The sequence below is a fragment of the Hyperolius riggenbachi genome, chromosome 3 (genome assembly GCF_040937935.1).
Source record: "Hyperolius riggenbachi isolate aHypRig1 chromosome 3, aHypRig1.pri, whole genome shotgun sequence".
NCBI lineage: Eukaryota > Metazoa > Chordata > Amphibia > Anura > Hyperoliidae > Hyperolius > Hyperolius riggenbachi.
In genome coordinates, this window is record NC_090648.1 from 473,339,920 (window position 1) to 473,364,476 (window position 24,557).

The 24,557-nt window shown below is 46.4% G+C and overlaps 1 long non-coding RNA gene across 1 annotated transcript in view; it reads left to right on the forward strand.

Moving 5' to 3' along the window:
* The window catches only part of LOC137561707 (uncharacterized), a 131,876-nt gene that overhangs the window by 39,658 nt on the left and 67,661 nt on the right, over positions 1-24,557 (forward strand). Inside the window, exon 2 of the long non-coding RNA XR_011030091.1 lies at positions 16,379-16,458. This is a non-coding gene — a long non-coding RNA (uncharacterized lncRNA). The remainder of the gene's footprint in view (positions 1-16,378; positions 16,459-24,557) is intronic.

Sequence of the window (24,557 nt, forward strand, 5' to 3'; positions counted from 1 at the left end):
CACCCAGGCATACATGGTACACCCAGGCACACAGGGTACATCCAGGCACACAGGGTACATCCAGGCACACAGGGTACATCCAGGCACACAGGGTACACCCAGGCACACATGGTACATCCAGGCACACAGGGTACATCCAAGCACACAGGGTACATCCAGGCATACAGGGTACATCCAGGCACACATGGTAAATCCAGGCACACAGGGTACATCCAGGTACACAGGGAACATCCAGGCACACACGGTACACCCAGGCATGCAGGGTACATCCAGGCACACAGTACATCCAGGCACACAGGGTGCATCCAAGCATACAGGGTACATCCAGGCACGCAGGGTACATCCAGGCACACAGGGTCCAACATCCCGGCACACATGGTACATCCAGGCACACATAGTACATCCAGGCACGCAGGGTACATCCAGGCACACAGGGTACAACATCCCGGCACACATGGTACATCCAGGCACACATAGTACATCCAGGCATGCAGGGTACATCCAGGCACACAGGGTACAACATCCCGGCACACATAGTACATCCAGGCACACATGGTACATCCAGGCACGCAGGGTACATCCAGGCATGCAGGGTACATCCAGGCACACAGGGTACACCCAGGCACACAGGGTACATCCAGGCACACAGGGTACATCCAGGCACACAGGGTACACCCCGGCACACATGGTACATCCAGGCATGCAGGGTACATCCAGGCACACAGGGTACACCCAGGCACACAGGGTACATCCAGGCATGCAGGGTACATCCAGGCACGCAGGGTACACCCCGTCACACATGGTACATCCAGGCACGCAGGGTACACCCAGGCACACAGGATACATCCAGGCACACAGGGTACATCCAGGCACACATACTACATCCAGGCACACAGGGTACATCCAGGCAGGCAGGGTACATCCATGCACACAGGGTACACCCAGGCACACAGGGTACACCCAGGCACACAGGGTACATCCAGGCACACATAGTACATCCAGGCACACAGGGTACACTCAGGCACACAGGGTACATCCAGGCACACAGGGTACATCCAGGCACACAGGGTACACCCAGGCACGCAGGGTACATCCAGGCACACAGGGTACATCCAGGCACACAGGGTACATCCAGGCACACATGGTACATCCAGGCACACAGGGTACACTCAGGCACACAGGGTACACTCAGGCACACAGGGTACATCCAGGCACACAGGGTACATCCAGGCACACAGGGTACACCCAGGCACGCAGGGTACATCCAGGCACATAGGGTACATCCAGGCACACAGGGTACATCCAGGCACACAGGGTACAACATCCAGGCACACAGGGTACATCCAGGCACACAGGGTACAGCCTGTAATACTTTTTCCCTTATGTCCATAAAACATACCTGCACATTAAATCATTTGAACGCAGGTTTATGATAGTTTGTTAAACTCTTAAACATTGTAAAACAGATTTTCGCTTTAAAGATACTATCCTAATAAATTCCCCAGAAAAGATAATTGGGAAACCACAGCGCGTGCAAGATCCCATTGCAAACATTGATTCTGTCCGTTGAATCTGTAATAAAATTAAATCTTAATATGGATACAGAATAATGACATTTTTGCCTGTGGCCATTACATTTCAGCTGCTGTTATGGCTTCTTCTTTTCGTTTCTACTTAGACTCAGTTTTCCAATTTACTCTCAATTCCCAAATCTCATCACCCCCCCCCCCCCCCGCCTCCCCCAGCCAGAAAGAAAAAAAGAAAAGATCTCATATTTCATTTCAGTTTTATTCTACATAAAACAATGACTAGATTCTGCTCATGAGCTGGAGCTGCACCCAGACCCTGGAATGTGAGGCAGGCAGCACAGCAGCGCGCTTCCACTGTTCGGAATCTTGCGGCAAATGCAAACACCAGTGTCATTTTCAGTTTACATGACAGCTGTATGAAATGCTGATGGAAGCCCCAGTGATGTTCTCGCTACTTGTGTGTGTGGTTTTTTTATGCTGGGTTTGTTGATTCGTAAAAAAGAGAAAATGCTGTGTACTGTGACAAAGTGACACCTTCTGTTTTCCTTACGATAGGCTTCTGGCTGCTTTCTATGACGGCGGCTGGCCTAATTTCCTGAGAAAGCATAATAAGGAGGATTCTAACGCGCTTCAGAATTAGAGCAGATTTTATATTTCATCTTTAATTAATGATTATATATATTTTTTTAGACACAACCTAATGATTTCTTCATGGGCAGCGTACCAGCAAGTCATACATACAGCGTAAAAACTGTAGGTGCTGACCCCGACCCTGCAGCCACAGTGCTGACCCCGACCCTGCAGCCACAGCGGAGGTCAGGGGGCCAGTGGAGGCTCCAGCTTCAAATTTATGGGGGGAACAAAGGATGGCTAGTGGGACTCATTTCGGTGATCAAAATAAATGTTTGTATGACAAGCTTTATATTATTTTTTTTGCCTAACTCAGGTGATAAAATTGAGGCTAATGGCCCATACTCACGGGCAACATTTCTGCCTGTCGCTAGCACACGGGAGCGTGTGCGCGACAGGCCAGCGACAGCTCGTCGCCAGGTCCCTCTGCATACACACGGCGGAGGGACCTGGCAACTGACGCAAAGGAAGCTGTCGCTGATGTTCCTCCCCCCGCCGGAAGTTCAGGGTATTCCCTGCTGGTTGCTGTCGCTAGTCCGCATACTCACGCGGCCTAGCGACAGTTGCGGCGGAGTTGCGGCGGCAACTCTCGCCCAGCGATTGACCGCGCCAATCGCCTGGCGACAGCAGCGACGAGCGACGGTTCGGGTTGCGCTCCTGTGTTACGCCTCATACTCACGGGCGACCTGTCGCCGCTACACGCGCGCGCCGCGTGTTGCGGCGACAATTGTTGCCCGTGAGTATGGGCCATAACTACTTCAGAAATGATAGGAACCAAATGTAAATACCTCAACAAAGAACTCAGAGGCTTTTGAGTAAAGCAGTTGTCCAAATTATAGTGCTATTACTGAAAAAAGTTAGCTACAGATATACTTGGCTAGTTTGCTGGCATGCTTTAATCCTTGCATACTTTGCTGGCATGCTTTAATCCTTACATGCTAGCAAGCTGCTCTTGTGTTGACAGATCGCAGACAAATCATTCCAGGCCTCAGCCTTTATCTCAAGACTCTACAAGCAAGGGAAGGGGAGTGGAAACCAGCTAACGCACATCTTTACCACTGTATCTGGGATCTCCTTTAATAAGGAGGCCCCCATAGCTCCCCGTCGGGCTGCCACACATTACTCGAAAACCCCCGCCACAGCTGCACTGTCACCCCTTTCAATATACATACCACTGCTAATCACCCGTCTTCTCTCACCGCAAGTCCTGCCGTGTAATTACAGTGTAGGAGTCACTGTAATTACTTTGTATTGGAGCCCCTGCAAAGCATCTTTGAATCTCCAGCAAGTGCTCCCCATTGGTCCACTCTCTGAGCCAATGAAAATGTTCCAGACTGTGGACCAATGGGGAACCCCAGCGGGAGATTCAAAGATGCTTTGCGGGGGCTCCGATACAAAGTAATTACAGTGTTGGGAGACTTGCGGGGAGAGGCGGCAGGTTATTAGCGGTGGTATGTAAGTTACTTGCGGGTGACCGGCGGAGCTGCGAGGGGCTTGAAAAATGTGCAACAGCCAGGGCCGACGCTACCATAGAGGCAAAGGGGGCAATTGCCCCAGGGCCCCAGAGCCTGTAGGGGCCCCCAAGGCATCTCCCTCCCATCTTAACTGTTGCTTCCTGGGGTCTCTGCAGAGTCTTTGGTAGAATAGCGTCTCATCTGTGCTGGGGGTCAGGTGAGAGGCTACACTGCCAAAGACTCTGCAGGGGCCCCAGGAAGCACAGTTAAGTTGGGTGGTGATTGGGAGGGAGAGTCAGCAACCAGCTCAGGGGCCCAGGAGAGAAATGTGTTGCTAAAAAGGGCCCCTAATGCAGCTTTTTGATCTATTGGGGGGCCCCTGGATTTATTATGCCCCGGGGCCCCACTGTTACTAGAACCGGCCTTGGCAACAGGCCAACGGTAAGCTCTGAGGGTCTCCTTATTAAAGGCGGCGGATGTTCAGCGGGTGCGTGTGCATGCGTGGGGAGCGAGGCCGTGGTGCTGAAGGACAGCACTACAGGGTGAAGCCTTGCGCCCCATCGCCCAGAAAAAGGGAGCATCGCTCAGGCTTTCGCCAGAGAGTAATGCTCCCTAACGATCGCGCAAAGGAAACCAGCAATAGTATTTGCCGGTAATCCTTGTGTGATGGCAAGGTGATACTTATCACCTTGAATTGGATATGGCCCTATGTGCGTAATTCCTTATCTTAGTAACTAAAGCCACACACACGCTCAACAAAAGTCTTTTACTATAAACAACTTTACAAACAACTACGATTAAAATAGTTGGAAAGATACGACTTGGCGTGCAAACGACTATTATACACACAGAACGACTTAACGGATGACTTGACGAACAACTACAATTTACATATCGTTACACAACTGGTGAACGACTAATATGTTCTAGTTAGTAATGGAAGTCGTTGAAAAGTCGTAGCAGACTTCTGTACACATTGCCATGTTGGACACAACTTCTCTCAGTCGTTTGTCAAGTCAATCCAACAGTTGGATTGACTTGAGCTGCGTCTTATCAGTCGTTGGACGCCTCTTATCAGTGATAACGCCTTGTCGTTTGCACGTCTTTTACTTGACAAAAATCGTACAACCTCTTCAAGTTGTTAGATAATCGTGCATTTAAAAGACTTTTGTTGAGCGTGTGTACGGGGCTTAAGCATTACTGGAGACTAGAGCTTGCATTTTACAGACAGGAAGTTTTGAATCAGGGTTATTATCCTGATTCAAAACTTCCCATCTATAAAATACAAGCTCGAGCTAATTGGCTAAATTAAAAGAAAAACAGTAATATTTCAGCTTGTAAGCTTTTTTTTCAGACTGTATTCCTGTTGACTGGAAATATTAGAACATACAATAAGAAGGAGGTAGAAAGATTTTTTTTATAAGTGTCATCCAGATACATAAATTACAAGGGATCTTGCAAAGATTGTGAGGTATTTATGGCAAATAGATAAGACCCTTGGTTTAATTAATGCCTACATAGTCTCAGGCTGACATGGAGAGTTTTTTTTGCAGGCCATACCCTGTTCACTGAACGTTACTGGAGCCTGGAAACAGTTAACTGTATGTTACTGAGCGGGGGGGATGGGGCACCCAGTGGGGCACAGTGATTCGCGGGGGGGGGGTACCCCAGTGTATCACCGCCCACGAGGGACTCCTACCCTCCCTTTGACACATAGTTTGTGTACTGTTGTGGCTCCACTTGTTATGGGTGGGGGGAGTCATGGTGACCACTAAGAATGGACATTTCCAAGTTGATGTATGCAGCTTAAAAATCATCAATTTCCACCTTGGCGGAATTTAATATTTCCATTTTCAAGCTGCATACATTTTCACACAAAATTTGCATAATCCTGCATCACCTCTTAATTATTTGCATCTTATTGAGCACAACTTGTGGCCACACTGTTATATGACCTCGAGCAGGCGGCCCCCCGGCAGAAGGGGTTACCGCGGAGGAATGGGAAAGTGGTATATACATTGGAGAGGCCGCATCAAAATTTTGTTGGGGGTGGGCATGAATTGTAAGTATGCATGCATAACTCTTCAATGTCCATTTTGAGAGGCATACGTATTATGGTGCCACCATTGAGCTGGGCGCAGGGTGAGTTTAATGACGGCTCACCCTGCTGCCGCTTAAATCTCCCAAATATTATTCCTCCTCCGAGTCGTAGCAATGTAGAAGTCTGGGGATCGCTGGATCCCTGAATTACTCTGGCGTGGGGCGTGCAATATAGCACTAGTGCTATGATGGCGCCCAGTTCGGGAATGAGTGCCGAGGGCCAAAATGATCTGCTTCATTTGAGGACAGACATGGCCTTTTTCTGGAATGAAAAACCTCTGTCAACCTTTCTGGCGCTGGTGCTGCTCCATTGATATGATTTGTTGGCTTTTGCTGAAATCCATATTGCATTGCTTAGTGATGAAACCAATGGGGAATTGTGTCATGTTTGAGCTTAGATTAAATCGAAAATGAGCTCCAACTCTGAACTCCCCAATTCCCATCCAACACCAAAAACATGGTGGCTGTGACAATAAAGTACCATACCCACTCCTGAACATCTGCGTCAAGGCGTCAATGGGTACAACATACACAATCAGGTGAAACTGGTTGTGTGCAGACTAACCCTTTCCCCAACTCCAAGTACCATACAGTGCTCAAGTAAAAATTGCAAAGCCCAAAGTAGTCATGTTGTCTCATGACAATCTCAAGGTCCTAAAATTCTGAGATGTGCACATGAGAACAAGAGCGGAGGTAGGGGATGATGATCTGCTCCATCTGATGTATTATGGTGCCAGCTGTGTGCTGGGAAGACTGCTTGGGAATCTGCAACCACTTTAAGTGCACTTGAAGTCTCCAAATTATTGTAAACAAAACAAAAAAAGTTATTGCTAAGTATCAGCTCGTCTGGACTAAGCTAACTCCAGCGTTCTTGCATTTTACCCCTTTTATGATAGATCTTTTATTGCCAATTATGAACAGACATTTCTGAATTCTCCCATATGCCGACCTTACTAGAAAGAATGAGAAAAGGAGCTTATATGGTATGAAATTAATTAGAGTTGTGTTTGGGTGAGCGAGTCGGCCAACTCTGGGACACTGGAGACTCTGGACGCTGGACTGTATGGGAAACTGAAATTACTCTTTGTCTTTTTTTTATCTTTCACAAATTCCATTGTGTTCTATGGGGATTTATGAGACTCCTAATGGCTCTGACAGGACCCGAGTTCTCCGTAATTGGTTTTTTTTTTTTTAATTCATAACTAACTTCTACTAAAAGGAATCTATGATGATGAGGGGCCCGATTTAGGGAATGGGGGGAAGTTGGAAGGATGAAAGGCAATAGTTAATTCTGGCGTATGAGAGGAGGAAAATGAAGCGAGGAGTTCTCCTCATGCTTGGCAGTCATAGCTGGGTAATGGGTTTAGGAGTGTATATGACCATTCTCAAAGCCTTATTTCCTGGGGAAGCTTTGAGTGATGAAGGTTCCCTCAAATACAGTGCAACCTTAGGTACACTGCCAGTCTTACCCAAAGCTGTTATAATATGCTCCCTATCACTCCCTGCAGGAACATTACAGGCTGAGTTTCCTGTGTGAAAAGATGAGCTGATAACATCCTGCAGAGCTCCTCCTTGTGAGCGCTCTCCTTGGTGTGTGCTCTTCCTGGTTGGAGCTCCTCCTGGAGAGCGATCTTCTTAGTGTGCGCTCTCTATGGTGTGCGCTCTCTCTGGTGTGCACTCTCCCTAGTGTGAGCTCCTCCTGTTAAGTGCTCTTCTTGGTGTGCAATCTTCCTGGTGCATACTCTCCCTGGTGTGCACTATTCCTGGTGTGCTCTCTCCCCAGTCTGCACTCTCCGTGGTGTGAGCACTTCTTGGTGCACATTCTTTATGATGAGCACTCTCCCTGGCGTGCACGGTTTCTGGTGTGTGTTCTTCCTGGTGTGCGCTCTCCTTAGTCTGCACTCTCCCTGGTGTGTGCTCTTCCTGGTGTGCGTTCTGCACGATGCAGTACAGCTGCACATGGGCGACACCGTACCATAGCAGATAGCACTCTTGCCTTGCAATGCATCACTGAGTAAGGAAAAATCCTGTTGTCCTTGCGATCGGCAAAGCGCATGCACTTTGAAAATTAAAGCGCATGCAGTGTGGAAGAGCCCTTATCCTGTCTCCAGAGGATGCAGAAGTAGGTTACGGTGAAGAGGAGTTTGTAATCCCTTCTGTGCAACCAGTGAGGAGCTCTGACAAATTCCAAACTGTAAAGGAGGTTGAACCAGTGAACACACACCCTAATTATCCCAAAATGTAAAAGTCAGTAACAGGTTGGGTACACCAAACAGTTCTGTATTTGTAACCAAATGCTAACACCACTTAAAAGAATTCAGAGACATCGTAAACATTAATTAGCCCAAGCTTCTTCAAAAGGGGACCTAATGAGACCTGTTGTAAAAAGCCATGTTGTAAAATCCGGTATGCATTTTAGGTGTACACAAATAATGAGGCTGCTTTATTGACCTCCTGCTGAACTCCACAGGGTTGTCTTTTACACACATTCCATAATTTCTGCTGCAATGAAATTAATTTCCTAAAAACAGACATATTACAGCGCAATAAAAATCACATTAGTTAGACACAAGGAATACACAGACAGCTCATGGTGACCCGGAACCACCTGGAAGGTATAAAGGGCATAAAGAGACCAAAAAAGCGCTCTATTAAAAAGCAATGCTAATTGTAATTTTGCCTTCTTAAAACAGAAGACACAGTATTTGCGATAATTCAGCTGTAAGTGGGCACCTGTGATTTCCCATGATGCAACACTCCCAAATATGCAAACCATCTCTTTATGCCCTTGTAAGCCAGGCACACATCCAGAACCACTGGTTTATACTGAGCCTGTAGCTCAGGGGTGCGGAACCCTTTTGGCTGAGCCATAAACGCCACATATTTTAAAATATAATTCTGCGAGAGCCACACAATTTGTTTCAAAATGGGACAGTAGGGCTCACGTCCCTGTTGCCATGGTAATGTGTATACAGTTGATCCGCTGGGCAGCGGAAGTGTCAGACACGTCTTCAGCTTCTCTTTGGTTTCAGCAACATCAGCAATTTCCCTAAGAGCCAGGAGAAATACCTCATGGTGACCCAGAACCACCTGGAGGGTATAAATGTCAAGCCGGTCCTTCGAGGGCCGAGGTCCTCACACATTTTTGACACAGCTCAAATGAATTGATGGGTCTGAATCAGGAAAGGTGTGGTCCATCAGGTGGAACACATTCCTCTCTTTCTCAGGCCATCCTAAACACTGGCATGGATCTGGCTGTCCAGGCCTGGAGTTTGACACCTGTGGCTTAAAGAGACCAAAAAGCCCTCTATTAAAAGCAATGCTAAATTTAATTTTGTCTTCTTAAAACAGAAGGTTTTTCAGCTGAAAGTGAGCAACTGTGGTATCCCATGATGCATCATTGCCGAACATACAAATCACATCTTCATGCCCTTCATGGGAGATCACAAGTTCTCACTTACAGCTGAATTATTGCAAATACCTTCTGTTATAAGAAAAAAAAATACAGTTTGATAGACACCAAATACAACCCTAATGCAAGGTCAGGGAGGCTAGGAAGACACATTAGACCTCATAGGAGCAATACAAATCAAATTGATAAAAACTTTATTGGCATGACCAAGATACAGGAGAAACTCCAAAAATAAGAATATCGTGCAAAAGTCCATTTAATTCAGTAATTCAACTCAAAAGGTGAAAGTAATTTATGAAATAGGAACTCTTTGCAGGTGTTTTGGATTAATTAGCTGATTAGAGTCTAGGACTTTGAGCCTAGAATACTGAACATTTTCACAATATTCTAATGGTCTGAGATTTTCATTTTGGGGTTCTCAAAATGTGTAAGCCACAATCATCAAAATTATCACAAATAAAGGCTTGAAATATCTCACTTTGCATATAATGAGTCTATTCCATATATTAGCTTCACCTCTTAAATTGAATTACTGAAATAAATTGACTTTTGCAGGATATTCTAATGTTTCAAGTTTCACCTGTACATACAGATATTGGCAAAGCAAGGAAAATATGGTGGATATAGGGCTGGATTCATGGGCAAGGTCGCAAAGGCACGGGCCTAGGGTGACAGGAGAAAAATGGCGGCCTGCCCTCAAGCAGCTAACAGCTCCATATGCCAGCCACTAGCAAACACCCCCGGCTAGTCCTGTTTTCTCCGCACATTGTGGTGGGCAGCTATCAACTCAGCGGACAACAGAGGAAAAGATGTAGATTCGGTGATGGGCCGAAGCCTGGAGAGTTGGGTCACTGCTGCAGCTTACTCTCGGGGGAAGTGAGGGGGGGTCATCTGGCGACCTATACTACTAAACTGGGGGATTAATCTGTCTTCCTATACAGGAAGGAGGGGTTATCTAGTCATCTAGCTACTGATACTAAAATGGGGGTGCTGGGATGTCATCTGGCTACCTATACTGAAAAGGGGGGCTATCTACACTAAAAGTGGGGTCATGTAGCTGGCTATACTTAAAGGGGGTCTGATCTGGCTACCTATACTTAAAGGGGTCGGTCATCTGGCTACTTATACAGAAGGGGGAGGGTCAATTGGCTACCTATACTGAAAGGGGTGATCATCTGGCTACCTATACTGGAAAAGGGAGGGGTAGATGCATGGCTTCCTATTGGAGGGAGCGGGTCATCTGATCTATACTAGGAGGGGGGTTTCAAGGTGCTTTTAATCAGGGACGGCTGGTGAAAGTGGACATTGAGTGGTAAAAAGTATAAATCTGGCCCTGGGGATTTTAAAGGGGCTGAGTCCTAGGGTGTGGCATATAGGTATAATGGATAAGCAGCATGTGGAAATTTGGGGGTTTAGGGTTCATTGTAGTGGCTGGATAGTGTTAAGGGCACCGCCTTTGACATGGGATACCTGGGTTCAAATCCAGGCTAGGGTCTATGTGACTGTTTTATTTCTCTCCTCCATTTCTCCACATAGTCCTCTTTGCCGTTGGCTGTGGTGTGTTTCTTCTGGGATCTTGCAGTGATGAGCGAAAATGCAAATATTCTTTTCGCCGAATTTTCGCGAAAATAAGTACTATTTTCGTTTCGAAAGGCGAAAATTCGCCAAATATTTTCGCATTAATTTTCGCCTAAAGTCCGTTTTTTCCGCGTTTAATATCTAAGCCCCCTTACAAACTAGAATCACCAAATTTTCAGGGTATATTAAGGATATATATGGGTACAAGAGGAAATTTTTTTTTGCAAAAAGACCTTATAGTTTTTGAGAAAATCAATTTTAAAGTTTCAAAGGAAAAAAGTATACATTTAAATGCAGTAAATGACAGTTACTGTAGCAAACCTAGCGGTAGTGTAATTTTACTAATATCAAATGAAAGGGCCAAGTGCAAAGTGCCAAGTGTCAAATGCAAAGTGCAAAGTGCTAAGTGCAAAGTGTTAAATGCAAAGTGCAAAGTGCCAAGTTCAAAGTGCCAAGTTCAAAGTACCAAGTGCAAAGTGTCAAATGCAAAGTGCCAAGTGCAAAGTGTTAAAGCGAACCTTAAAGGGGTTCTGTGGGGGTTGTGGAAGAGAAAAACTGACACTTACCTTGGGCTTCTATCAGCCCCGTGCAGCGGTAATGTCCCACGCCGTCCTGCTCCCATCCGCCGTTCCCCGCAGCCGGCACCGGGCTATTATTCGTCTGACATACAGACGAATAATGCGCGTTGCCGTGCCTCCGCTTGCGTCATCTGAGGCTTACTGCGCAGGCGCAGTACAACGGAGCCTTGTACTGCGCTTGCGCAGTAAGCTTCCGATGACGCAGGCGGAAGCGAGCGGGTGCGCGGCCACTCTAGCGCAGCCGCAGTTGGATCCCATGCCGCTTAGACCGGGGCCGGCGGCGGAGAACGGCAGATGGGAGGAGGACGGCGTGGGACATTACCGCTGCACGGGGCTGATAGAAGCCCAAGGTAAGTGTCCGTTTTTCTCTTGCACAACCCCCACAGAACCCCTTTAAGTCAACTGAAAAAAATGAGATTTACTCACCTGGGGCCTCCCTCAGCCCCCAGCAGACGATCGGTGCCCTCGCAGCTCCGCTCCGATGTCCCAGGACCCGCCGGCGAGCACTTCCGGTTTGCCCGTCACCGGCCGAAAGGCATGGGAACGCGAGTGATTGTTCGCGTTCCCAGCCTGTATATCGCCCCCTATGCTGCTATTGCGGCCTCCTGGCCCTTTGCACTTGGCAGTTTGCACTTGGCCCATGGCACTTGCCCCTTTATTTTGATATTTATAATTTTACACTACCTCTAGGTTTGCTACAGTAACTGTCATTTACTACATTTAAATGTATACTTTTTTCCTTTGAAACTTTAAAATCGATTTTCTCAAAAACTATAAGGTCTTTTTGCTAAATCTTTTTTCCTCTTGTACCCACATATCTCCTTAATATACCTTGCAAATTTGGTGATTCTAGCTTATAAGGGGGCTTAGATATTTAACGCGAAAACGTGACTTTAGGCGAAAATGAATGCGAAAATACTCAGGCGGAATTTCGCCTTTTGAAATGAAAATAGTACTTATTTTCGCGAAAATTCGGCGAAGTCGAAAATGGGATTTTCGATGCGGAAATGACTTTGGCGAAAATTCGCAAGCAACACTGGGATCTTGTTAGGACCTGTGGATGGGATGTGAATTTGGGCCAAGCATGGAACTGACCACTTTTAGGGCACATAGCTTTTCCTGATCTTCATTGTACATCATGGCTTAATAGTGGAGTGAATCTGAGCTGCTATTCTGTAGGTGGGCGCTTTTGTATCTCAAACATTTATGGGGATCTACCCAACTCAGCATTGTTTGAGGTACTCTGATGGACATAGAGGAGGTGCTTGCAAAATTCCATGTGGAATATTTCTGTTGAGCTGGATTTTGATTTTGAATTATCCCAGTAGCTGACGAGGCCTCATAATTCATTTCTGTAGAGTAGGATTGGGGTGATGACAGCTTGAGAGCAATTTGTAAGAAAGTCCAAGAAACATTTACATATGGAGGGAGCAAGTCCTAGTGCATGGAGTTTGTTGATCAGCTGAGCTGACTAGGTTCGATGGTGTTAAATGCCGAGCTGTAGTCAACGAAGAGCATCCTAACATAAGTGTTGGGCTTAGCATCCCACTGACCATCCCTAGGTATGGGTAGGATTCTGCACTACTGAGACCTGGTGAACAAATTACCCAAATGTCTTGACTTGGCCCCCAAGTCATATGTTTGCCCAAATATAGTGACATTATTTGTAGAAGTAATGGTATAACAAAATTAAGTCTGTCCCTGCAATGCTAACCCTGACCCAGGGCCGGCGCTACCATTAAGGCAAAGGAGGCAGCTGCCCCAGGGCCCCAGAGCTTGTAGGGGCCCCCAGTGGCTACAAGAGGAAAAACAAATTTTCAAATCGGCCTTATAGTTTTTGAGAAAATTGATTTTAAAGTTTTAAAGGAAAAAAAAACACATTTAAAAACCTGCCGACTTTAATGGTTAATAGCAAATCCACCTTAAATGCTAGAAACCCTAAATTTGCAGGATATGTTAAGTAGATCATTAGGAATAAGAGGAAAAAACAATTTTTCAAAAAGACCTTATAGTTTTTGAGAAAATCGATTTTAAAGTTTAGAAGGAAAAAAGTATAGTTTTAAATGCGGTAAATGTAACTTTTAGTAGCAAACCTAACGGTAGTGTCATTTTACATGCATCAAACGAAAGCGCAATAAATTTCCTGACGGGGTTTCCAGGGGGTCTATACGCAGCCGCAGCGCTTTGGCCAGGGATCGCTATACAGCCGCAATATGGCTGTATGAAGATCCCTGGCATTTTTCCCTATTTTCCCAATTTTTTTTTTTATGTTTAGAGTGTGGGAATTTTTTTTTAAAAAAATTATGTGAGGTCCCCCCTCCTGAAACTTTTCAACCCCTTGTCCCCCATGCAGGCTGGGATAACCAGAATGTGGAGCTCTGACCGATTGGGACTTCACTCCCTGACTATACCAGCTGCAAAAAAGGTCCCCTAATGCCGATTTTTGTTCCAGGGTATATGTTGGAGGGGCCCCCCAGGTTTATTTTGCCCTAGGGCCCCATTGTTGCTTAAACCGGCCCTGCCCTGACCCCACCATGCCTCTTCATGAAAGCCACTTCTCTGTGCCAGTTACCATTCCCCCAAACCCAAAGCAGGATTATTCACCAGGCAACCTGGACAGGTGCTTGGGGCCTAGTGAGTGTCAAAGGATCCAACTGCCACCTTTTTTGACTTCTCTCCTCCACTTCTGCTTACCAAAAAGACCACAAAGGGCCCCAAATCTACTACCTTGCCTAGGTCCCCGTTACATCTTATATCTATCTCTGCACACACCTTTTCTATTTCTTCATAACATAGACTAAGCCCCGATCTTCACCTCAGGTGCGGCTGTCACTATCAATTAACTCTGAAGAAATGGAAAGTTCTTGTAACCTACAATTATACAAGATTACTTGGTATTTTTATTCTCACTGGAATTCTCCTGAGCGCCGTGGCAACCTGATAAGATTCCTTGCAAAGATGCCTAGATCTTATGTTTTTCATTATTAGAGGACTGAAGGTTGAGGAGGACACGCCTAAGATATGACGGCTATCTTCCCTTTTCCTGATCAGGACCTTTTCTGCATTTGGGCTTCCTGCCAATTCTCTGTATTTCGAGCATGGGCCCATTTATTTTAGTTCATGGGTCATGGCATGGGCTCATTCTGTATCCCTGAACAGTCAAAGACCATACCTACTAAAACTAATGGAAAAGAAAGCAAAAAAAATTGCCCAAAATATCCTGGGTAATGGTGTATAGGCTCAGGTATGGACAAATATGGCTACAAGAGTGAAGTTGTGGTTTCCACCTCTGTTCACATGGGTGTAGAGCCACTCCAAAGCATCATCTCGACTCTTTGTTCTGAGAGGTAAGTACCACAGGAGATCATGGAAAATTAGGTTCTATATTTAAGGTTAAATATTATACACACAGAAAATTAAAATCATTGGAAACAGCCAATAAACAACCTATTGTCCAAGTGTCCCTTGAATACATTAAAAACGATGACCAAGGGAATGATAACCAACAAATCCCCGACGGTGCTCGAGCATTTCGAACAACCAACCTGATGGGCCGCTTTGGCAGATATGTACAGAGGCAGTTCACTTTTTGGCAGAGTGTACAGAGATCGGTAGATTTCAAGATAAATCCTACTTGATAAGTTGAACAATCACTTTCCAATTAAAGGCCCATACACACGTCGGATTTTTTTAAACGACGGGTCGTTTGGACGTCCCATCGTTCAGTCGTCCGAACGTCAAATCGGGCGTGTGTACAGTCCGTCGTTCAGCTGATAAGACTGCCAAGCGGATCACTCAACACCAGTCTTATCAGCTGAACGACAGACTGTACACACCCCCGATTTTACGTTCGGACGACTGAACGACGGGACGTCCAAACGATCCATCGTTTAAAAAAATCCGACGTGTGTGTGGGCCTTAACAGACCTTGAGAGAAACCCAATATGATGAAGTAGATAATGTAAAAGGCAAAAAAAAAAAAAATAAGGAATGAATACTCACTGAGGACATGATCACTCTATTATAAAAAAAATGTCATCAGCAGTGTGGGGACAGCTGATGGCCACCCTCCAAAGGAGAGTAATCAATGTGATGGTAGAGAAAGATGCACCCAAGTAAAATAAAATATTAAACATTGATATTTAAAAAGCAATGAAGGTAAGTGAGGACTTTCTTAAATGAATGATAACCATAAAAGTCTAACAGATTTATTGCACTTTTGATGCGTTTCATAGGAGCAGAGGCCACTTCTTCAGGTCAATATCCAGAAAAATTACTGAGGAAGTGGGCTCTGCTCCCACGAAACATGTCATGAAAAGCTGAACCTTTTACGGCTGTCATTCACTAAGGTAAGTCATTACTTACCTTCATTGTTTTTAATTATTTTTTATCATGGGGAAGCACACCTTGGCACACCAGCCAATGGCGTAACAATAACCAGCGTGACCACACCATGCACGGGGGAGGGAGAGACTACGGGGGTCCTGCTCCTTCTCCTTCTGTAATATTTACCTACTCCAGCGGGTCTCCTCCATTCTTTCCAGCAGCAGCACACTCTATGCTGCCATTCTCTGTCTCCTGATCACAGGACTAACGCAAGTCTTGTGATTGGGAACTTGAGGGTGGCAACATAGAGTGCATGGGGGGACGGCGGGGTGGTGAAGATTGGAACCCCAGGAGCCACCATTCACTGGGTGGCCCCAGAATTTTTTGTTACACCCCTGACACCAGCTGAAAAATATACTGTAAAAAAGGGAAGAACATGATGCTTATTATAAAAGATCAGTCTTTGGGGTAACCGGACGAGACAGCGCCTCATCCTCCACACACATCTGGTATGAGGTCTAGTCTAGTAGGTGTCAGCCTCATTCCCGAATACACCGTTTCTGCTTCTGATCATATTCTTTGACGCTGGCGATGAAATGTTGAAAGCCCAGACAGTTTCTGGAGTCCATCAGATGGATTACGGATACTGCCGCTCAGGGTACATCTGAGAAGTGAACTGAGCATTGCCAGGTCTAACAAGATACTCTTCTCCCGCTTCCAGACTAACGATTTCACTGCCAACTAATTTTACTGGATCTTTTTATTTTACAGATATCATCAGCAGAGAGCCTGCAAGATGTATTCCTTAGGGAGAACTTTCACTGCCTGCTCTCCTATTGCCAGATCTAACTGTATGTTAAAAATGTTCTTTTTTTTTTTTTTTTTTAAACGTTTATTTCTAACTGTGTTTTATCTGCCATTGTCGTTACATAGTGACTCACTCTGCATTGCCATTCATTACTAATTAAAGCTGACCTCCAAGCGTAGATGTATGCAAATACGTGCCTGTTGGGTAGTGAAATGCGTATGACTCACATTATTTACAGTTACCAGATTTTTCTGGGCCCAACCTGGGACAGGGCCTGGTGGGCCAATATCAGGAGGCGGGCATGGGATATTATATTACATACCAAAATAGATTAACTTCTTGCCGACCGCTCCACACCGATTGGTGTGGACGTGGTGACAGCCCTAGGACCGCTCAACGCCAATTGGCGTGAAGTCCTGGGGGCGGAGATAGCAGGGGATCACGCGAGCCGATGCGCGCCGCGCACATCCCTGCTTATCAGTCTCCCAGCATGCTAGATGACAAAACCGCCATCTATTTACATTGTGCAGCGCTGTACTGGGGACAGCCATGTCACTCGGCTGTCCCCTCTGGAGGCAAAAGAGCGTTCGGCTCTCATAGACTGATGTCTATGAGAGCTGATCGCAGGGATTGGCTGGCAGGGGGAGGGAGGGTGTAAAATAAAAATAGTTTAAAAAAAAGCTATGTTTATTTAAAAATTAAACAAATATTTATAAAAAAAAACAACAAACACCCCAGCAGCGATCACAGTCCACCTACAGAAAGCTTTGTTGGTGGGCAGAAAATCACTTGTGTGCTGAGTTGTAAGGCCCTGCAGCAAGCCCTTAAAGCTGCAGTGGCCTAATTTGTAAATAATAGCCTGGTCATTGGGGGGTCCTTAAGCAAGCAGTTTAAGTTAAAAAAAAAGAAAAAATATACACCGGTATATATAGGGCAGGGAGAGATCTGCAGCTGATACATATCATTTGTACGTGCATTACAGCCATCCTAATAAATTCAGAATGACACAATAAAGAAAAAACATTCACAAATAGTTTTGTGAGACATTATCTGCATGCACCAGTATGGTCTGCACTTCCGCAGTACCCAGGGCCGAATTTACCATTCGGCACTGTAGGCACGTGCCCACAGGCGCCTGATGATAGAAAGGCGACTTACTTGCCTCCCTCCCTCCATCCCTATGCAGAATCCAGAGCAAAGCGTCCACTGATGAGAGCTTCCTACAGTCAGGGGCACCTCTAGCTACTTAATATACTGAGGTTCCTCTAGCTACATAATACTTAGGAGTACCTCTAGCTACTTAATATTGAGGGTACTTCTGGCTACCTAATACTAAGGGGAACCTGTAGCTACCTGATGGCCAAGGAAAGTAAGAGGGAAGTGAGCGCTCAGTGTGGTTTTGATGCTGTTAAGCTGTATGCTCCTTTTTGATTGGCCTGATGGAGCGGGATTGAGCCCGTGAAACGCGTTGCCTATTTTTACTGTGGAGTATAAATAAATTGTTGTTTGACTGTTGATGCCACAGTCCTTCCTTTGTTTGCTTTGTCTGCATGGATGGGATAGGCCCACCACTGCCCCATCGGTTTTAAGCTCGTTTGAGTGTCTTTTGTTCTATTGGCGCCTCTGGAAAGCTTCTACATATGGTTGTGTAGTATGGATAATTACTAGAACATTACTAGCAAAGAAAATATTTTCATATTTTTATGTTCAGTTATATAGTTTTTTTTCTATAACATTGCATCATTTTCTAATATTTGCAGTTTACACACTACTCAGCATTCTAAATGATTTTACAGAGCAGGCTAGTGAACTCTTGAACTGTTCTCTGCAGAGAAAAACACCAACACAGTGCCAGACACTTGAGATAATAGCGCCCACTATCTGCACCAAGCACCCACTTAACCAGTACCCACACCCAAAGTACCTGTACTTAAAACCCACGTGACACCCAATGCCCACCCATAGCCAGCACCTAGTATAGGCATGGCACCAGATATTTGCACCCATGTCACACCCAGTACCTGCACCCAGCTCCCACATAACACACAGTACATGCACACAGATCTCACATGGCACTAAGTACTTGCAATCAACACCCGCATGACACTTGATACCCACCCATAACCAGAACCCACATGACACCCTGTACCCACACCCAGAACCCACATGGCACCCAGCATCTGCATTCAGCACCCACATGACAACCAATACCCCGCTAGCCAGAAACGAGGAGGGGCGGGGGAAGGTGCGGGCACCAGTGACTAATCCGACTGACTCAACACCATTGAATGCAGCCAGCGCTTCTGTGAATTTATATGTCAAGTGGAGGGGCTCAGGGGGATGGTTTGGGACAGTTTGAGAGCCGGGGGGGGGGGGGGAGTGAAGGTCACGTGTCACTGCAGGGCTAGGGGGTTGGAAAGGAAGGGGTCCCCCCACTTGTAGGTACTACTGTGCATTGGCGGGGGGGGGGGGGGGAGGCGAGGCCCCTTTTTTAAGTTTGAGCACCCCCCACTTAAAGTAAATGGGAACTTCGTATAAAAAAAAGAAACCAGAATCCTAATTAGCCTTCCATCTCCTCTCCCCTCCAGTGCTCTCGTTCAGGCGGCAGCTCCCTCATTTAAATTCCCCACCGCTGTGGACTTCGGAAGTCTTCGGGAGCCAAGTCCTCCCGAAGACAGCCATCTCCATACTGCGCACGCATGAGTGTGCAAGAGAGGGCGCTTGCGCGTGCGCAGTATGGAGCAGCCCATCTTTGGGAGCACTCGGGCTTCTGAAGACTGCCGAAGCCTTTCTTGGGCAGCGGAAATAGCAGTATTTGACCAATTTAGTCAAATAGTGCTACGGGGGAGCAAGCGCTGGAACAGTGACCAGGAGAGGAGAGGGAAGGCTCATTAGGACACTGAGCCTTCCCTAGGTAAGTATCTGGCTTTCAATTTTTTTAACGGGTTTCTATTTACTTTAAGGACCCTCTGCATGGCCCTGATGGCAGTAGAAGCACAAACCTCAGCCAATGTGAAGGCCAGGAGGAGATAAGTGACGGTACCGTAACCTTCCTCTTAGTTGATACTACCAGTACACTGTGCTAAACTTTACTAATTCCCTAACTGTAAATGTACTGTGATCATTGCCCTCGTGCATCTGGCATAGCTTAATGTCCCAGATTTGTGACTAGGAGACGTTGATAAATAATCTGTGATCCCGGCATTCCTTTTCATCTTTTTTTAGTATTCCCCGTACGTGGGATCTTCTGCCGCCGACGTCCTCGTATGAAGAGGATGAAGTGTACCCGGCCTCTCCATAGAAGGGAACAGGAATGTGGCAGGTGTCCTCAGAGTCATGTGAAACACGGTTCTCTTTTTCTTTTTTTTGCTTTGTTAGACTTTTGAAGTTGTTAGCTTTTAAGTCCAAATCAATGGCACACAATGCTCTTCAGGGAATTGTGAGCGCCGCACCTGTGCCATGGACTGAGGCAAAAGATAACAAACTTTAGATGTTCAGGAGAGCTTCAGTGATGACCTTTTATGAAGGCACATTCAAACAAACAGATTTCTTTTGAGTCAGGCAGAGAATGATGAGACATAAAGCCGACCCTATACTCAAATAGCAATCCCCGGCTATCCTGACAAGCCTCCTCCACTGATCTAGTCATTGGTGAAAGAGGTGGTGAAATATTTACCTCTCTCTCCGACAGACATCGTTGCTCTGGGCTCTTTCTAGTAACATCTCACATGACTGGCGCTGAAGCATTGATCACGTTTCTGCAGGGGTCCTGACGGCCGGTAGGGGTGCTGAAGTGGGGGATCTTTCCAAGCTCTTGTTCTGCCTCCGCCCCACTGAATTGTTTGACATGACAATTAGTTTTTGATTTATTGGAGAAACAAAACGTCAAAGCAAACTAAATTTGTTGACTGTTGCTGTGACTACTACTACTACTGTATACTTAATTTATTGGAACAGGAACAAAGAAAAATGGAACCGAAGTGGAGAGCTAGCCTAGAACAGTGTTTCTCAACATTTTATTGGTATGTACCCCTTTTAAAACCCTGTACTTACCAAGTACCCCCTAGCATAGTAAACATTATGACAAGTACCCCTTGACAAAGATTTATTTAATCGTAGTACATGATAATTGGTTCTAAACTATTTCCAAGCATTTACTATTGCTTTTGATTTATCATTTTCTAAAACTCTACATTTTTTATTCTTGGTTAAGTATATCAAGCCTGAGTACCCCCTGGAACCATCAGCAGTACCCCCTGGGATACGTGTATTACACGCTGAGAACCTAGGGACTAGAAGAACTGAGTGGTTACTTTGGGCAACATAACAGCTCTCACTTCCTTGTCTTCATAAAATCAGACTCCCGGCCCCCGTGTGCAGTGTTTTAAAGTCTCACCTGACCACCAACACGAGTCCTGGCCTCCTCCAGTCTTTGGCGAGCACCTGTACCAAGGCCAAATACATTTTGTACCCCCCAAGTCTGTTGTGGCTCCCCTTTTATCTGCAGCAGCGCCCCTCCCTATTCCATGTGCAGCCCACTCTTCCATGTGTACCATCCATGTACTGTAGCCCCTCCCATTCCATGTGCAGTCCCTTCTTCCATGTGTACCATCCATGTACTGTAGCCCCTCCCATTCCATGTGCAGCCCCTTCTTCCATGTGTATCATCCATGTACTGTAGCCCCTCCCATTCCATGTGCAGCCCCCTTCTTCCATGTGTACCATCCATGTACTGTAGCCCCTCCCATTCCATGTGCAGCCCCCTCTTCTACGTGTACCATCCAGGTACTGTAGTCCCTCTTTTTCATGTACAACTCCCTTGAGCATCAGTCTCCCTTTTTCATCTGTTGCTTCCAATTTTCAGCCTTTCATATTCAGGTGCCCCCCTGGGCTGCAGCCACTGAAGGCCGGGGCATTTGTGGCCTTTCATATCATGTGATACCGGCTCATGTGTAACATAACATGTGTCGAGCCACGTGGTACCGGTGCTCATGGTGACGCTGAAGATCGGAGGAGGCCAGGGCTCACACTGGCGAATTAGACTTTAAGACACTGCACTTAGGCATGGGTGTGTGGAGAGGTAGAAAGACACATGTTAAACTTGAGGGTGTCCCAGCAGGACGATTTGCAAAACATTTCATGCTGAAATCTCTTGCAAATCGCTGGACATTGTGTGGGCAGGCAATAGATGCCTCTGTGATCAGATTCGATCAGAGCGGAAGCTATATAATGCTCGATCTAGTCATACCAGAGCAGGATCATTCCCCAGGCAACCTAGGCAGGTCACAATTTGGGTAAAGAGGCACCTCAGTGTGAATAAAATTGGATTAAAAACAAGATACATTCGAAAAAAAAACCTGAGGTGGCTTACCTCAATGACGAGATCTTTGTATAAACAAAGAAAGATTTATTTAGCTCAGGCAACGCGTTTCATGAGTCTAAGCCTGCTTCCTCAGGCCAATAACAGTGCCAATTGCAAATATCCAATCAGCAAAGGGAGCCTCTGCTTTACTTACCCCCAACGCACCCTGTTGGAGGGGTCTAGACATACACTAGTCAACACTTTTTTTAAACCATAGCGATAATCTGTCACTTTTACCAAGGAGAGTAAAAGACCACACCCAGGTCTGGCTGGACCTCCCCGAGTGGAGTCGGGTTTGTTGTCTCCACCTGCTTCCTGTGGTCGGTTGCCCCTTTGTGAGTAGTTACCTGTTGATATCCCGTATAGTAAAACATATTGAGCTATTGGGCTCCCGCTTTTTCGTCTCCTGTGTCTTTTTCTCTAGGGTGCTGAGACACCCCTGTGATTCTACGAACCTAGGCAGGTGCCTGGGGCCTTGTGGGTGTCAAGGGGCCCACCAGCCACCTAATCTGACCTCTCTCTACTTCAGCCTACCAAAAAGACCACAAAGTGGCCCCAAATTTACAACCTTGTCTGGGGCCTCATTACATCTTAATCCATCTCTGGGTGGCGTTGTTGCTAGATAAAATCCAGCACAGCGTTGGCCTCTTTAGATCAAAGAGTCCAACTGAGTCCAGCACTTTGTTCACCGGCGGCCACACCCTCCGCCACTGCACCACGTAATTTAAATATTACGTGGGCTAATGACTAGGGGCCCCATTGTCTGATATAGTCCAGCACGGCATCACCTATGCGGATCAAGTGTCCAACTTTGATCCCATCCAGCACCATGCTGCACTGCATAATTATGAAATTATGCTGGCGCCTGTGCAAGGGAGGCGGAGCTACAGCGTGTGAGCTGGCGCCTGCCCCACCCCTTGCCCCTGATGCCGGCCTGCCAGGCCGCCTCCTCGCTCTAGTGCGAGGAGGAAGAAACCCTCCGGATCTACGCTGCTGCTCCACGCTCTGTATTACCCATGTCCCCAGTCCCCACTGCACACTGGCAAAAGTAAGTATGGAGGTAGCGGAGGACGTGGGCGATCCAGAAATTGGATTGGAAAGGGTTAAGGGCTCGTTCACACTAGGGGCGTTTTCGGCCTTTTTTCAAGCGCAGGCGATTTAACGCTTGTGCAATGAATCTCTGTGAGAAGGTTCATATCAGCGTGGGTTCGTGCGCTGTGCGTGCAGAAAAGCGTTGCCTGTACCATTTTTGGGGCGATTTTGCCTCAATGGAAGGTATAGGAAAAACTGAAACGCTCACAAAATCGCTTTGTGCAGCGATTGCATTTGCGTTTTTAAGAATAAATACATTGTATTTATTCTTTTATGGGTCAAAGAGTTCACTTCCTGTCTTGCGTCAGGGAGTGAATTACAAAACCGCTCCGGAAAAGGGCTTAGAAAAGCGCTTTTACCAGAAACGCAGCACGCAGTGGAATGCCGGGAGGGGGAGAAAAAAGCGCACAAAAACGCAAAACGTTTGGTTTTGCATTTTCAATTTTAGGTGTTTATGAGGCGTAAAAGAATATTTCCATCTTTGGGCTGTACACCTCTGTGGAGCAACTGCGTTTTGCATACTTACATGAAAGCAAGCTGCAGGCAAACGCGGGGGGGGGGGGGGGGGAATCGGATACAGCTGCCCAGAATCCCCCCTCAGACCAGGGCCGGTGCAGTGTCTGGGGACAGGCACAAATTGAGACACCAGAATATCTACAGGCATCCAGCACTGCCCCCTTTCTTTCCCTGTTACAGTTGACTTTGGATGTAGCAGCAGCATGTGTAGAGAGCATGGAGCAGCAGTGTGTGTACAGAGCATGGAGCAGCAGTGTATGTACAGAGCATGGAGCAGCACGGTGTGTACAGAGCATGGAGCAGCAGCGTGTGTACAGAGCATGGAGCAGCTGCGTGTGTACAGAGCATGGAGCAGCTGCGTGTGTACAGAACATGGAGCAGCTGCGTGTGTACAGAGCATGGAGCAGCAGCGTGTGTACAGAGCATGGAGTAGCTCTGGGGAATTTAACAGTGTCAGGTATGAGCAGAGCCCTGTGCCCTGCTGTGTGAATGCTTCATTTTCCCCTTCATTAGCAATGTTGCCTGTCCACATTATTATCTGTATCTAAACTGCTCCTGATCGATCCAGTTGACAGTCGGTCGAACGAACAAGAAATTGCATTGTATGTACCCAGCATGATGTCCTACCATATTATTATACCGTGTTGTGCGTGGTTGAGGAAGACCTTGCAGGAATCCCCCCTTTGAAAATCCTGGGTTTGCCCCTGCTGCCCTACAATCTTTAATATTTTTTTTTTTTACATAGATATTATAATGCAATAACAGTTTTCTGTCTGGCACTAAATACTGCGCTGCAGATGAGTTCTGAGACTCCCTTCAAGATCGTGAGTGCGATTACTGATGAGCTCACAGCCATCATAGCCTAATAGACTGCCACCCACAGAATTTGTTTTGCAGCTGTTTCTCTCTTGTTTATTTAATGTGAGATATTGAGGCAGACACGTAAGGAATGCAGGATTTATATTGCATAAGTCATGAGTGTGATTCAGTGTTAGCGCAGACAGTTGCAGTGTCTGTATGACTTTACCAGAGAGGTGGTGATGATTATCAGAGCACCCCAGCGAGCAGACAGGCCTGGTGGTAACCGAGTCTCTCTCCCTTATAGCCAGGCAGTTGCTTCCTGCCCTGACCTGCTATAGAATTCTCTGCATTCCACACTGCTGATATGTAAA